Genomic DNA, 14442 nt, shown 5'->3' on the forward strand with positions numbered 1-14442 from the left:
GGAAATCACACAAGACTTTATGTATTCTTTGTAAATAGAAAAAAAACTGCATCAAGAAAATACCTGACTAGTTCCAGTTTCTGCTCCCAACTGAAACATATATAGGGCTCCAAACTTTGACTAGTTTCAGAGTAACAGCCGTGTTAGTCTGTATTCGCAAAAAGAAATGGAGTACTTGTGGCACCTTAGAGACTAACCAATTTATCTGAGCATGAGCTTTCGTGAGCTACAGCTCACTTCATCAGATGCATACTGTGGAAACTGCAGCAGACTTTATATATACACAGAGAATATGAAACAATACCTCCTCCCACCCCACTGTCCTGCTGGTAATAGCTTATCTAAAGTAATCATCAGGTTAGGCCATTTCCAGCACAAATCCAGGTTTTCTCACCCTCCACCCCCCCCACACAAATTCACTCTCCTGCTGGTGATAGCCCATCCAAAGTGACAACTCTTTACACAATGTGCATGATAATGAAGTTAGGCCATTTCCTGCACAAATCCAGGTTCTCTCACTCCCTCACCCCCCTCCAAAAACCCACCCCCATACACACACAGACTCACTCTCCTGCTGGTAATAGCTCGTCCAAACTGACCACTCTCCAAGTTTAAATCCAAGTTAAACCAGAACATCAGGGGGGGGGGGGTAGGAAAAAACAAGAGGAAATAGGCTACCTTGCATAATGACTTAGCCACTTCCAGTCTCTATTTAAGCCTAAATTAATAGTATCCAATTTGCAAATGAATTCCAATTCAGCAGTTTCTCGCTGGAGTCTGGATTTGAAGTTTTTTTGTTTTAAGATAGCGACCTTCATGTCTGTGATTGCGTGACCAGAGAGATTGAAGTGTTCTCCGACTGGTTTATGAATGTTATAATTCTTGACATCTGATTTGTGTCCATTTATTCTTTGACTAGTGGCTTGGGTTGAAATGGGGCGACGATATTGATACTGAAAACTACAGGCCGTGTCTTCACTGCTAAGAAAAGATGGGTGTGGGGCATGAGTGTGGATGGTTGGTTGTTTACCTATTGCATTGTAAAATCCCTGTAGAGGCAAGGCTGTGTAGTTCTTATAGCAGTTTATCTAGGTGAGGTCAAACACAGATAGAGGAGATATTATGTTGATCTCACCTATCTGTATTTCAGTAAAAAACAAAAAAAACCAACCCTCAGAGCCTTGTCTCAGCTAGGATTTTTACAGTGAGATAACAAATGCACATTAGTTACTTTAGAATAAAAATACACCTTTTTTGGCAGTGAAGATGTAGCCATTACTAAAGAGCAACAATTACTAAAGAGCATGCCCATATGTCTCTCACTATGATTAAACAGTTTTTAGGGTTTGTCTTTTCTTTGTGAGATAATCATACAACACTAGCATAATTAAATTTATTTGCATATTATGTGTTTCTGTATATACTGTAAAATGTGATTATTTCAGACTGTTGGATATACAGATGTATGAGTTAACAAACTGAGTAGACTTTCTTATCCATTTTTACTGCATTTACTATGAAGACCTCGAAGGTAAATATCACTTTTTTGATAAAACACACCTATTCAGTTGTTTGCTTTGTGCTTTTTAAATTGAGAATTCTGTTTCTTTTTTTCATGACATTGTTGTCTGATAAAAATCATGTGTTCCTCCTTCTCTGAGTGATGGTCCCTATTGGTCCCTACTGTATTCCGCCATGTGCCCAGAGCTGGAGCTTTTCAAAGTAGTATTACTCATCGGTCCACGCATGTGCTCTTGTACTGCCTTGTGGTTTTGCCCAAGGCGATAAAGGGTGGGACAGACCAACCGCATCTCCAGTTCCTTCTCACTGCTGTATGGTCTGAGTTGGAGCTTGTGCTGTCCTCTTATCCTTGGTGACACATTTTCCAAACTTCTTAGAAAAACTGTTTTTACTTTGTTCATATTTAGTATTCTGTTGTTTTTTGCAATTATTTTCTAGTTCCTAGAAGTTTTATAGGATTAAAAACTTGGACGCCACTTTGGTGGTTTTCCAACCAAACAATCCCTCTCACCCTTTCTAGCACCCAGGTCTGTGTCCTAGATTATCTCGGAGATACCAGGATTCAAAGTCTGCACTTTCTGCCCTTGCTTGTTTTCTATCAGTGACAAACACAACGTTGTTTGTACTGGTTGGGGGAAGTCCACGTGCAGTATCTGTCTCTCCCTCCCTGTCGGTGCATGGCTGAGCTCTCCGCCTCAAAAAGTACCTCATGGGTACCGCAATCAGGCCACAATCAGATCCTGGCCCAGGAACCCCCCCATACATTGGCCTGAACATGCTGAACTATCTACAGGTTTCAGCCATGGGGGAGCATCGCATTCCAATGCTCACGAGAATGACAAAAGGCCACACCATTCACTGGATGTGCTGGTCCCAGTTCCAGAACTGTATACCCCTCCTGCTTTGGCTCCCCCAGCATCCCGGGGTCTTAGAAGCTTCTCTGAGGCTCAGCCAAGTTTTGACTGAATTCTTTGCTCTGTGTCCTCAATATTCTTTAAATAGTTTATTCCTTATGGCTTTTAAAAAGAAAAAGAAAGAAACCAAGTTCCCCACATTCCATATTTGCTAAACAGCAGAAGAATACTCTGTATTGCATAGTATGTACAATCCATGAGTCAGAAGGCTCTCTGATTCCAGGCACACCATAATATGGAAGAAAGCAGAATTCCTGTAGTGCCCTGTCTTCTCCGTGCACTTTCACTAATCATAGAAGAAAAGCCTAACACTGTCTATGAACTTTCCTAATCTGAATATGTATGTGCAGATATGCTGACAGACTTAGATCGCATCACAATGCACAAACACTTCCAATGCACAGTGCACAACCAATGCACAACCAAATTACAATGCACAAACCCAATGCACAAACATTTCCAAACCCTTTGGTTTCACAAAGCACAACCAATTTTCATTAAACCATTTAAAGGCATGTTTGTAATACAGAAGCTATATCCTTGCAAAATTCCAAGTTCTTATCTGCTAATTATACACTGGAGCTCCTTCAACGAGAAGTGTAGTATTTTTTCACTCTTAAAGCTTCAATATAGCTAAAACATTTTGGTTAACATTTTTCAAAGTGATTCAGACTTGAGAGAACACTACCAAATTTCAGCCACAAAGGTAAATAATTGAAAAAGTATAAGTCACTGAAGATGACACTTAAAATGAAAACATTTGTGCAAACTTATCAGTGAGTGTTGCTAAACTTAGATATCTTAATTGTATCTTTATCTTTTAGCCTTCTGTAAATACAAAGAAATGTCTGAGTTTTTACAATCAGTGTATGGTATTGATACTTTTTGTTTACCAGCTTTTTAAAAGAATGAACATCACATGGGACATTTGGGGACAATGTAAGTTCATATTAAATCTGACATCCTGAAATGTGAGAGAATATCAGTCAGCCAAGGATTCAGAACAAACAAATGGAACAAAGTAAGATCCATGAAGCAATGTCGTGATGGGAAAATTGTTTCACTAAAATAATGTCTGCACTACAAAGCTAAGTCCACTTCATGTAAGTCGACATTGAGCCTCTGATTTAAGCAAGTCAATCTTGCGTGTCCACTCTATGCTCATTGTGTTGGCGGAGTGCATCCTCACGAGCAGGGCTTGCATCGATGCATGGAGCACTGCACTGTGGGTAGCTATTCCACAATGCAGGTAGCCGAGTGGAATTTTGGGTTGGGCTTGCAATGCCTTATTGGACCAAAACATTGGTGGAGGTGGTTATGGGAACATGGTGTTAGCCTCCCATGATACACTTACCACCCTCCTTCAATGGCAAACAAACCAAGCCTTTTTCACGCCTTTTTTCGTAAGCCAGGGTTATTCATGCAGATGCTATAGCACGATAAGCATGGACCCCGCTCAGCTGTACACTGTTGTTGAGAGCATTACAAACACCTCATGCCTTATTCTGCAGTATTTACACAGCCGATACAGGAGCTGCTGCAAGGAACAAAGTGATGACATGCAAGCAGCCCTGCTGGAAGACATAGGGCGGAGCAATTCACAGTTGCTGGCACCAGTTATGCGTCACCTTGACATGGTTGAGTGGCATTTCTGGGCCTGGGAAACAAGCACTGACCAGTGGGATTGCATTGTTATGCATCTATGGGATGATGAGTACCAGCTGCAGAACTTTCAAATGCATAAGGCCAATTTCCAGGGACTGTGTGCAGAGCTTTCCCCAGTCCTGAAGCACAGCAATACTGAAATGAGAGCTGCTAGGACAGTGGAAAAGCGAGTGGCAATAGCTCTGTGGAAGCTTGCAGCGCCAGACTGCTACCAGTCAGTGGGGAATCAATTTGGAGTGATGGGGTCACCGCCGAGAATTGCATGCAGCTCCTCATAAAAACAGCGTGTCTGTGGGGCAGAACCAGAATGATTGTTTGCCTCCCTTGTCTTCTGGTACACTAGCTGAAGCTCCTTTATTTTCACACTGCACTGGTGTGTGTCCCTGATATAGCCCTTCTCCCTCATTCCTGCACAATCTTGGTGTGTAGAGGTCCATGTTTCTTCTGCTGGATCTGAGCTTTTCCTGTACAGACTCTTCTCCTCACACGGCAATAAGATCCACCACCTCCTGTGTACTCCGTGCTGGAGCATGTTTGCAGCCTTAAGTCTCCATGATCAGCTGTGCTGGCAAGCTCTCCACACTGCATAAACAGGAAATGAAAATTCAAAAGTTCCTGGGGCTTTAACAGGGGAGTAGCTGTTTCCTGTTTACCTGGCTGACGTGCAGTGGAGTTGAAAGTGCTCTCCAGAGCAGTCACAACGGAGCACTGTGGGACACCTCCTGGAGGCCAGTTCATTAGAATTACACAACGCAGTGTCTACACTATCCCCATGTCAATCTGTGGGTATCTAATCAAACACTATGCCTCTTGTGGAGGTGGAGTACAGCAGTCGACTTTACAGGCCACTTAGGTTGGCGGAAGGGATTTGGTAATGTAGACACATGCATTATTAGATTAACTTAACGCGGCTTACGTCGATTAAGTTTGTAGTGTAGCCCAGGCCTAAATTGACAATGGTGGTTTGATCAGTGTAAAAACGTATTTGCTTTTTTCGTGTTGTGTTGTGTTGTGTTTGCCAGATTTCTAGAATGACCATGGATTTAAATTACTTTTCAATCACTGACCATGAGTGAAACAGAACTTACCATGTTTTGATTCCTGCAACTAACAACCAAACTGAGGTTGGAGCTTTCTCAGTATACGTTTGAAATTATAAGAAGTAGCTCAGAAGGTAAAGAAGGAAGTCAGCGTAGGTACCAAAATGTAGTTATCTAGGAACTGATATCTCCTTAGAAGAATCCGCAGACTTAGAGATCACAGCTTGAAAACTTGAAACTTAATTCAGTGTTGGGGTCAGTGGAGGGCATGTTTAAATGAAGAGAACATTAAAACACACTGAATATGCATATTAGGGTATTTTTCTGGTCATGTGATCAGTGAAATATTCAACTATATATTTTCAGCATTAGCCTACAAACTCCTTTTCACAGCTAGAGCTTCTGTTTCAGTCTGTCTGCATTATCAGGTCAGAGAGAAGGAGATCATATGTAAAGCTTGTTCTCAGTCAGAGGTGGACAAGGCAGCTCTTCATTTGACAATTCCATTATATGACATCTAAACATAAAGTAAACAAAACCGTATTAAGTTAAACAATATCTGTCAAAATCCTGTTAAAATACATATTAAAAATATGCACACACACACCATTTCTCCAAATGAAATCAATAGGAATGATTTGAGCCTCTGACTGCCAGATGCTGGGACTAGATGACAGGGGGTTGGTTCACTTGATAATTGCTCTGTTCTGTTCATTCCCTCTGAAACATCTGGCATTGGCCACTATTGGAAGACAGGATACTGGGGTAGATGGACCATTGATCTGACCCAATGTAGCCATTCTTATGCTGTTACGATTTTCTTCTTGTCCTAGTATACTTTAAAACTGCAAAAAAGTTGAGACCCAGAGATATTTCACAGCTAACATTAATTTAGAATTTTAATGCATTTATCAGGGGTGTATTTCTGAAATACCTGCAGAGATCTACTAGTAGCAGAGGAGGATGGAATCATTTTAAAGTGGAACTGAAATACCTAACATGTTCAAATGTCATTTTGGGAGACTGTGTTTTTCCCCCTTTGCAGTTATGAAGTCCCAGAAAGTTGAATTTGGGCATCCTTCTTTATTCACCTGGTGAACTTTTGAATTTTGTGAAACCAGCAGGGAGTCTGTGATCTATCTCCTTTCCATCAGATAAAATTGAATAGTTGTCCTTGCTTTCCTAGTGACTGGATCGGTAGGTACCTAGATAGCTGAAACCCAAGAGTCCCAGAACCAGTCAGAATAAGAGGAAGATAGTGTTCAGCAGGGCAAGTAGCTTGAGTAACTGACGGTAAATAACTTCCCTCTTATCTTAAGGTGTCTGCTGGACTGTCACATTCAGGATTGTTGGCATTCTTACTAGACATGTTACGCTAGAATTCCCAATCACTAAGAGTGACTACAAATTCAGCCTTTCAGATGTAGACTTCCTCGAAGTCACCTATGCCTTTGTTACTTGAATGCTTTGCCTAGTACAGCTTGTTGTACCTGAGACTTACCTTGAATGCATCTCAGAAGTTTTAATCGGTATAGATTGTGGTTATCCACCTTTTTAGTAGCTCAGGCTGGCAAGGACACCCACATCTGTGGCCCCAACTGACCGTGGCTGTCATTTCCCTTTATATATAGTCAGTGTTACCTATACATGCTGAAATGATCTCTTCTCTCTGCTCCATCATGACACCTGCATCCAACTGGAACACTTTCTGTCCAAAGGATGGAAGTGAATTCAAACCAGTGGCAGGAAAATTCTCTCCCATCAAAAGTACATCTGAAACCAAGTGTGGTATAGGATATTTTGTTTTAAAAGTATTCCCAGTTTTTTCGCAAACCACAAGTTTTCACTCTTAGGAGGCTGGGTGGTTCTTTCCCTGATCTTCAAGTTCAAAGCAATATGATGGGATGGGATCACTGTGCATGTGCTTCCCGTATTGGGGGGAAATGCCACTTTTATTCTAAGTTACGTAAAATGTACTCATGTTGCTGAGCTCTTTTATAAATGTTTATAAAGCAGTAATACACGTTCCCTCTGCAACTTTTGGTATAAAAATAACTAGAGTTTTCCTTTTAAATGTTTCTTTAGTAAATGGGAGCAAACAGGTGGTACTAGAAAGTAAGTTGTGGCACTATGATTTTAACTCACTGGTTCATATGCTTGTCAGGAATTACTATGTTTAGGCTCAGAAGGATCAGATTTTTATTGGTAAATGTCAGTTTCACCATACACGCACATATTGTTGAAAAGATGCTTCTATTGATAATTAAAGTTTACAGATAGGCAAAGAAGGAAAATTTCTACTTGAGAACTTATTAGAGTTTGACTTATGGCTATTTACTTTGTATATTTTGATATATGACGATGACAATTTGTATTTTAATGGTTATAAAACTTTAACTTTGAGAAAATATAATAAAAATGGAAAACTTCTCAAAACCCATAATATTTGTGCGACTGATTATTTAAATGAATAAAAATAGAAAAAATGTATAAAACTAAACATTGATATTATCTGATGAATTTGTAAAAAAAAATTAAATAAAAATAAAAATTGAATTCTGCCAAACCTAACTATGTTGGAGGTTTGTACCTCTGGACTTCTACAGGTGTAGAAGAAAAAAGCATAAAAACTTGCTCTTCAGTGTAAAGTCTTTTCTATATTACTTTCTCTCTTTTATGCTACTGTTTCTAATCTAAGATGCCCTTTTCTGAATCTGTTTTTTGGAACTGAGATTTTTCTTTTAAACTGGTCAATTTTTTAACAAGGCATTTTTTGTGAAAGTCAAACTTATCAAGCATTAATAACTTAAGAATAACTTCTCCTGAAAGCCAAGTGGCAAGGGCTGTTTCTCTATTGCCCTCATATCCACAGAGATGTCTGTCAAATCAGAGTTGACTATAGAGCATCTTGGAATCTTTTTTGACATACATTTACATGTAAACCTAAAGACCATAAATAGTCTCTGAGAGTTAGTGCTACTCAGCCAAGCGCTTTAGTACACATTTTTAACTTACTTTTCTTGAGTAGACCAAGATCTATAAAACAAGGCTTAGAAGATGTGTGAACCAGAATGAAATTGATTTCCTTTGTGTACTTGATTTTTTTTTATTTCAGAAACATCTGAAAAATCTTGTTGTTCAATTGCTGGGTATATTTTGAGAATCAATTCTCTAATCAATCCCTCCCCCCGCACCCAGTTTTGTCATCTTGTGTTGTCGTCCCAGGGAGTACACATTTTAATCTGTTAAATAGGATTGTAAGATCTTCAGTGTTGGAGCTTTCTACAATACGTAAAAGGAAAGTACTGAGTAAGATTATGGCACTTATTATGCTGAGTCTTATTGTAGTAGCCGCACCTTTGTGGTCTATCCTTTCTTTTGTTTGTTTTTCCTCAATTTTATCTTCTGTATATATTTTTGTATTGTCCCCTAGCCTTCTCTTCTTTTGTTTCCATCCTCCACTTAGTCTTCACACCCCTTCATTTTGATTATGACAAGGATTTTTCATGCCATTCCAAGCAACACAATAGCCCAGTTTCCCATTCAGGTACCAACATTTTACAGGCTTCTCTCTAGTGGCATTCATTACCATATGAACAGCGGACTGTTGTGGAGAGAATTGCTGTGCGGCCTTATCTGGGTGAAGGAACACAGAATGGCTGGTCATATAGTGATGCTTGATTGCAGATGTACCTCCGGAGAGGTCTCTGTGCACCTTGTAGGAGTCGGGTGCGTCTATTAGAAAGGCAGGCACATTTCATGATGCAAACACTGATGGGGAACTGAGGCACATGTGTAGTGACTTGTTCAAGGTTACACAGAGTCTCAAACATAGCCAGGAATTGGACTAGTTGAGGGCAAGGGCCTGTGAAAGAGGTATAAATTAAGGTGTGTGGGCCTTGAACAACACATTGCAGGGGAAGGGGCAATGGGTGGTGTTTTTCTGAAGTGAGGCTCAATTTTCAAAAGTTTTGAAAATGCCATTGTAGAACTGTGACTTTGGTAGAAAATGAGGTGAGCGTTGTCATGGGGGAGAGGAAGAGGAAGGTGTAGAGCAGTGGTTTTCCAACTTCTTTTCTGGCGATCTAGTTGAAGAAAATTGTTGATGCCCATGACCCAGTGGAGCTGGGGATGAGGAGTTTGGGGTGTTGGAAGGGGCTCAGGGCTGATGCAGGGGATTGGGGTGTAGGAGGGGGTCTGGGCTGGGGATGCAGGCTTTGGGGAGGGGCTAGGGGTGCAGGAAGGTGATCTGGGTTTGAGTGGGAGGTTGGGGCAGGAGATTGGGGCACGGGGTTGGGGCTCGGGCTTAGCTCTGGCGGCTCCTGGTCAGCAGCGCAGCCGGGGTGCAGAGACAGGCTTCCCGCCTATCCTGGCACCGTGGACCGCACCTCACCTTGGAAGTGGCCTGCAGCAGGTCCGTCTCCTAGGTGGAGGAGCACAAGCAGTTCTGCGTGGCTCTCGCTCACAGGCACTGCCCCCGCCAGTTCCCATTAGCTGGTTTCCATTAGCCAGTTCCCATTAGCCGGTTCCTGGCCAATGGGATTGTGGAGCCAGTCCTCAGGGCGGGGGCAACACGTGGAGGCTTGTGGCCCCCCCGCCTAGGAGCTGGACCTTCTGCTGGCCCCTTCTGGGGCGCAGCATGGTGTCAGAACAGGTAGGGACTTCTAGTTTTTGCTGGCTGGCCGCCAGGGTCCCTGGGTGCTGAGCAAGGTGACCCAGTGCCTTGCATTCTGTGACCCAGTACTGGGTCGCGACCTGAGCTTTGAAAACCATTATAGAGTGTTGTAGAGTGAGGCATTATGTGCCGCATCTATCAAAATCAATGGAGTGGCACTGGAGAATGTAGATCATTTCCTCTACCTTGGAAGTCATCTTTCATCCAAGGCAGATGTTGATGCAGAAATTCAACATTGCCCTAGCTGTGCCTATGTAGCTTTTTCTTGTTTATGGCACAGGGTTTTTGAAGATCACGACATTCGAACTGACATCAAGTTTCTTGTTTATCAAGCTGTTACTCTCCCAACACTGTTGTGTGGGTCCGAAACCTGGATAACCTATAGACACCACTTGAAAGTTCTTGAGAGGCACCATCAACCCTGCCTTCGTAAGATTCTGAAGATCAAATGGGAAGATAAGTGCACCAATATTAGTGTCCTGGAAGAAGCAAAGATCACCAGTATCGAGGCAATGATCATCTGTCAGCAGTTTTGCTGGATTGGTCACGTTGTTTGGATGCCAGACCATTGCCTCCCAAAACAAGTCCTGTTCTCTCAGCTGAAAGAAGGGTACCGTAATGTGGGTGGACAATGGAAGCGTTATAAGGGCTTACTGAAGGACAACCTAAAAAAGTGTAATATTGACATTGACACTTGGGAGACACTTGCCCAGGATTGCTTAAAATGGAGTGAAGTCCTATGTGATGGTCCCCTGCATTTTGAACTTGCTCCCTGACAAGCTGAAGAGGTCAAGAGGCGAAGAAGGAAGGAGAGACTGGCTTCCATTCATGGTCAACAGCCTCCAGCTGAGCCTGAAAACATCTGCCCTCATTGCAATAGAACCTGTGGTTCAAGGATTGGCCTTTATTAGTCACCTGAGGACCCATAACTCCCATGGAAGTGATCATACTCGGAAACGAGTGATCACCCATCATCATTATCATCAGAGTGTTGCACTATGATGTTAAACTATCACCCAGAAGAGACTGCACTTAATTTGTTGGTGAGGGATGTACGTGTGTATATATAATAAATTCCATATCTTAAGTTCTTTGGGGTAGGGACTATAATTTTCTATATGTCTATACGGCACCTAGCACAATGTGGCCCCAGCCTACTTAGCCTCTAGGCCCTAGTGAATATAAATATTAAAGAATATATTTAGAGAACTTGTAATCGAGGTAGAAGACAATAGCATTGTGCCCTCTGAGAAGCTAGAGGATTTTGAGTTTGTCAGCTCTACAATTATTCCACATAAATCTGGAAAGTAATTCTAGTAAGTGTCCAAGGGGGAATGTAGGTGCATGGTGGAAATGTTTTAACTGTGGCAGTCCTATGTTTAGTAAATCTGTCAAGTTTGTTTCAAATGAGGTTAAATTCAGGAGGAATCTTTTTAATGGAGGTGACTATTGTGAACACTTGTTATGAGGTGGTTAAACTGAAAAGAATGTCCAGTGCCAGGTATTAAATACTTGATAGTAATCTGAAGTATGTGCGTGTGTTTGTGTGTGTGGAGAGGATGAGGTGGCCTGTATTTTAATGCCAGAATACGTAGGCGTTTTGAAAGAGCTTCATCCCTGTAGAAAAATGTTTAAATCTCCTAGTATTGATTTCTCCTATATTTAGGATACCCTTTTTAAATGTGAGTTTTAGGAAAGGTTTCTGCAGTCACAAATATGTTGCTTCATGTGGCGTGTCCATAACTTTATTCTCTCCCTCTTGGATACGTTATGGCCTAATCATTACACTAGGGCATTGGAGGTCAGGAGAACTGATTTCTACTTCAAACTCCACTCACAGTCATCTTGTTGCTTCTGTGTCCTCCCATCTTAAATGAGGATAAAAATACATACCTTTATAAAGTACTTGGCACTCAATGGCCCACTTCATCAGAGGATCTCAAAGTATGATGTGGCGAAGACCGGTCTACACTAAAACTTGGCCAGCATAGCAGTGTTAGAGTATGATTTATTTTTGGGAGGGGTGGGGGAATTAGGGGGAGACTTTATGCTGGTCAAAGCTGTAGTGTAGAAACAGTTGTGCTGGCATAAAAATGGTTTTGCCAGTACAGCTTATTTCACTCACCAAGCCTATATAAGCTGCACTGGTAAAAGCACATTTAGCTGGCATAGCTGAGTCTACATTAGAAAGGTCTTTGTCACAAAGAGCTTACAATCTAGTATAACACCAGAGACAACAGATGGTTGTTAACAAGCAGGGGAGTACAAGGAAACAATGAGACAATATTGGTCATGATAGGCAGCGGTCTCAGCACATCTGTGGCCCAACTGTAAAGTTTTTTTTTATAGGCATCACTGAAAACAAGACATTTGGGAGGGATTTAAAGGTGGATAATGAGGTAGCTTTGGGGGTGATTATGGGGAGCTCGTCCCAAGTAGGAGGGGTAGCATGGGAAAAAGCATTCATATTGGTGCACACAAAATTCATTCCGCACATGGACGTTAAAAATTAGAGGGAACACTGCTGACAGCTATACATGTATGAGGAGATATCAGAGACAGGTTGAGATATCTAGTGTAGAGAGGTAGATCTGTGAGTCATCAGCATAGAGATAGTGGCTGAATTTTTGTTTGGGTTTGAAATTACTGAGAGATAAAGTATAAAGGGAGAAGAAAAGGGGACCAAGGACATAGACATAGAAAGGTAAATGAGAAGGATCCTCCGAAAGATACCTTGAGACTCTCTGCCCCAATTTTTCAGAAGTTCTGATCACTCACTGTGACCCAAGGTCCTCTTGATGCCACCTGGCATTCTTTTGATCTGGTATTTACATACTTGCTCACTAAAAAGTGTAGTGTTAAGGTCTCTTCTGAAAGCCTGTATCACACTGGTCATCACAATCTTTGTGAAATGTATGTGCAGATTATATGTAAGAAAATATGTGTATATATATTGGAGATTATATTCTTAAAGCTTTGAAGTTAAAGCCAGGTCACCCAGAGATGACATGCCTTAAAATGGGTTCCACCAGATCAGATGTGGGAGACTCTTATCTCTTGGCTAACCATTGTGCATTGTGTGTCTTACAATGGAAGTCTATCTGCATACTGGTCAAATCTTAAGGAGGAGATTGCAGAGACTTCAGAAGAAGAAATTAACAGGAAGAGGTAAACAGTATGGGTGGGGCAGAGAGGGGAACCCTGTTTACAGGTGAAGAACGAAGGACAGATCTTGATATAGCTAGGTTGCAGAAAGATGCCTTTGCATCCTTCATCTGGACAGACAAGCTGCCGGTGGGCTTGGTCTCCTGAAAGAAGGGTCTCAGCCTTTCTGGTTGAAAAACACTGAGAAGGACTTGGAGTAAGCAGGACCTTATTAGACAAGAGAGCATCTTGTAGTTGAATTAAGAGTACATGTTATGATTTTATTTTATATGTAACTCTTAGCAAACAGAACTACTTGAAACAATCATTTGAATCTTGTTCTTTGTTAAATAAACTTATACTGTACTTGCTTTCTCTATAAACAAATCTAAGTGCTATGTGTTAAGTGGAGCAGTGATCTGGAGTGGAGCATAACTGTTAAGCTGTGGTGTACTGTTTCTTGGGAGCAAGGATCTGGTTGTCCTGTGAAAAAAGAAAAGGAGTACTTGTGGCACCTTAGAGACTGTAGCTCACGAAAGCTTATGCTCAAATAAATTTGTTAGTCTCTAAGGTGCCACAAGTACTCCTTTTCTTTTTGCGAATACAGACTAACACGGCTGCTACTCTGAAAGTAGTCCTGTGAGTTTCTGATGGATAATTGGCTGGGCATCCAAGGGGGACTCGGGGGTTGGAGTGAATCTGCTAGCCAGCAAAGGGACGGTATAGTCGGTATAGTTGGCATAGTCTGAGAAGGGAGGGCTTGTGTTGCCTTTGGCTGGTGGAGTCAGGAGCTGACCCCGTCAGGTACAGACGAGGTTTCCTCATGCTAAGGGCAGGTGGTAGTGAGGTGCCTCATAACTCTGGGTACCATTGGGAAGCATCACAGTCACAGCTGCAGAAGTCCGTGGGAGCTGTGCTTGAGCATGTTAAAGAGACATCTAATAATAAGTACTCTGAAATATCAGGTCCTAGGCATCTCAAATTGAGCACCAAAATTAGTGGATACTTTTCACCTCTGTGCCTCAGTTGGCCATTGTAAAATGGGACTAATTCCATCCCCTCACTTCACCGAAAAACAGTTAATGTTTGTGAAGCATCCAGATACTGTGGTGATGAGTGCCATAGATAAGTATATGGGGAAATCCATAATTGTCTTCAGAGCAGGGTTTGACTAGTATGCAGAAGAAAAGGCCTGGACCATACACTGAATAATGAGAATCAGACAAAATATTGAGTAGCTTCTTATTAACTGAGCACCATTCTGTGGTGCATTTGCTCCTGGGCCCATGAGGTGATGGGGCCCAACCAGCAGAGACCACTCCACCTATAGGCAGACTAGTGGCCCACCTAGCCAAGCTGCTGGAGGGGGCTCCTGCCCCTTCCTCAAGGGCTCCGAGGAGCAGGAAGCGATCCCCAGATGGGCTGCTGGGGAAGCACTCCCCCGACCCCTCTGTAGCTACTTCTTGCCCCTGGCCCCCGAGTG

General features: G+C 42.0%; 1 protein-coding gene across 1 annotated transcript in view; it reads left to right on the forward strand.

Moving 5' to 3' along the window:
- The window catches only part of PTPN3 (protein tyrosine phosphatase non-receptor type 3), a 330984-nt gene that overhangs the window by 132209 nt on the left and 184333 nt on the right, over positions 1-14442 (forward strand). The window lies entirely within an intron of this gene.

This window comes from Eretmochelys imbricata, chromosome 2, assembly GCF_965152235.1.
Source record: "Eretmochelys imbricata isolate rEreImb1 chromosome 2, rEreImb1.hap1, whole genome shotgun sequence".
Classification (NCBI taxonomy): Eukaryota; Metazoa; Chordata; order Testudines; family Cheloniidae; genus Eretmochelys; species Eretmochelys imbricata.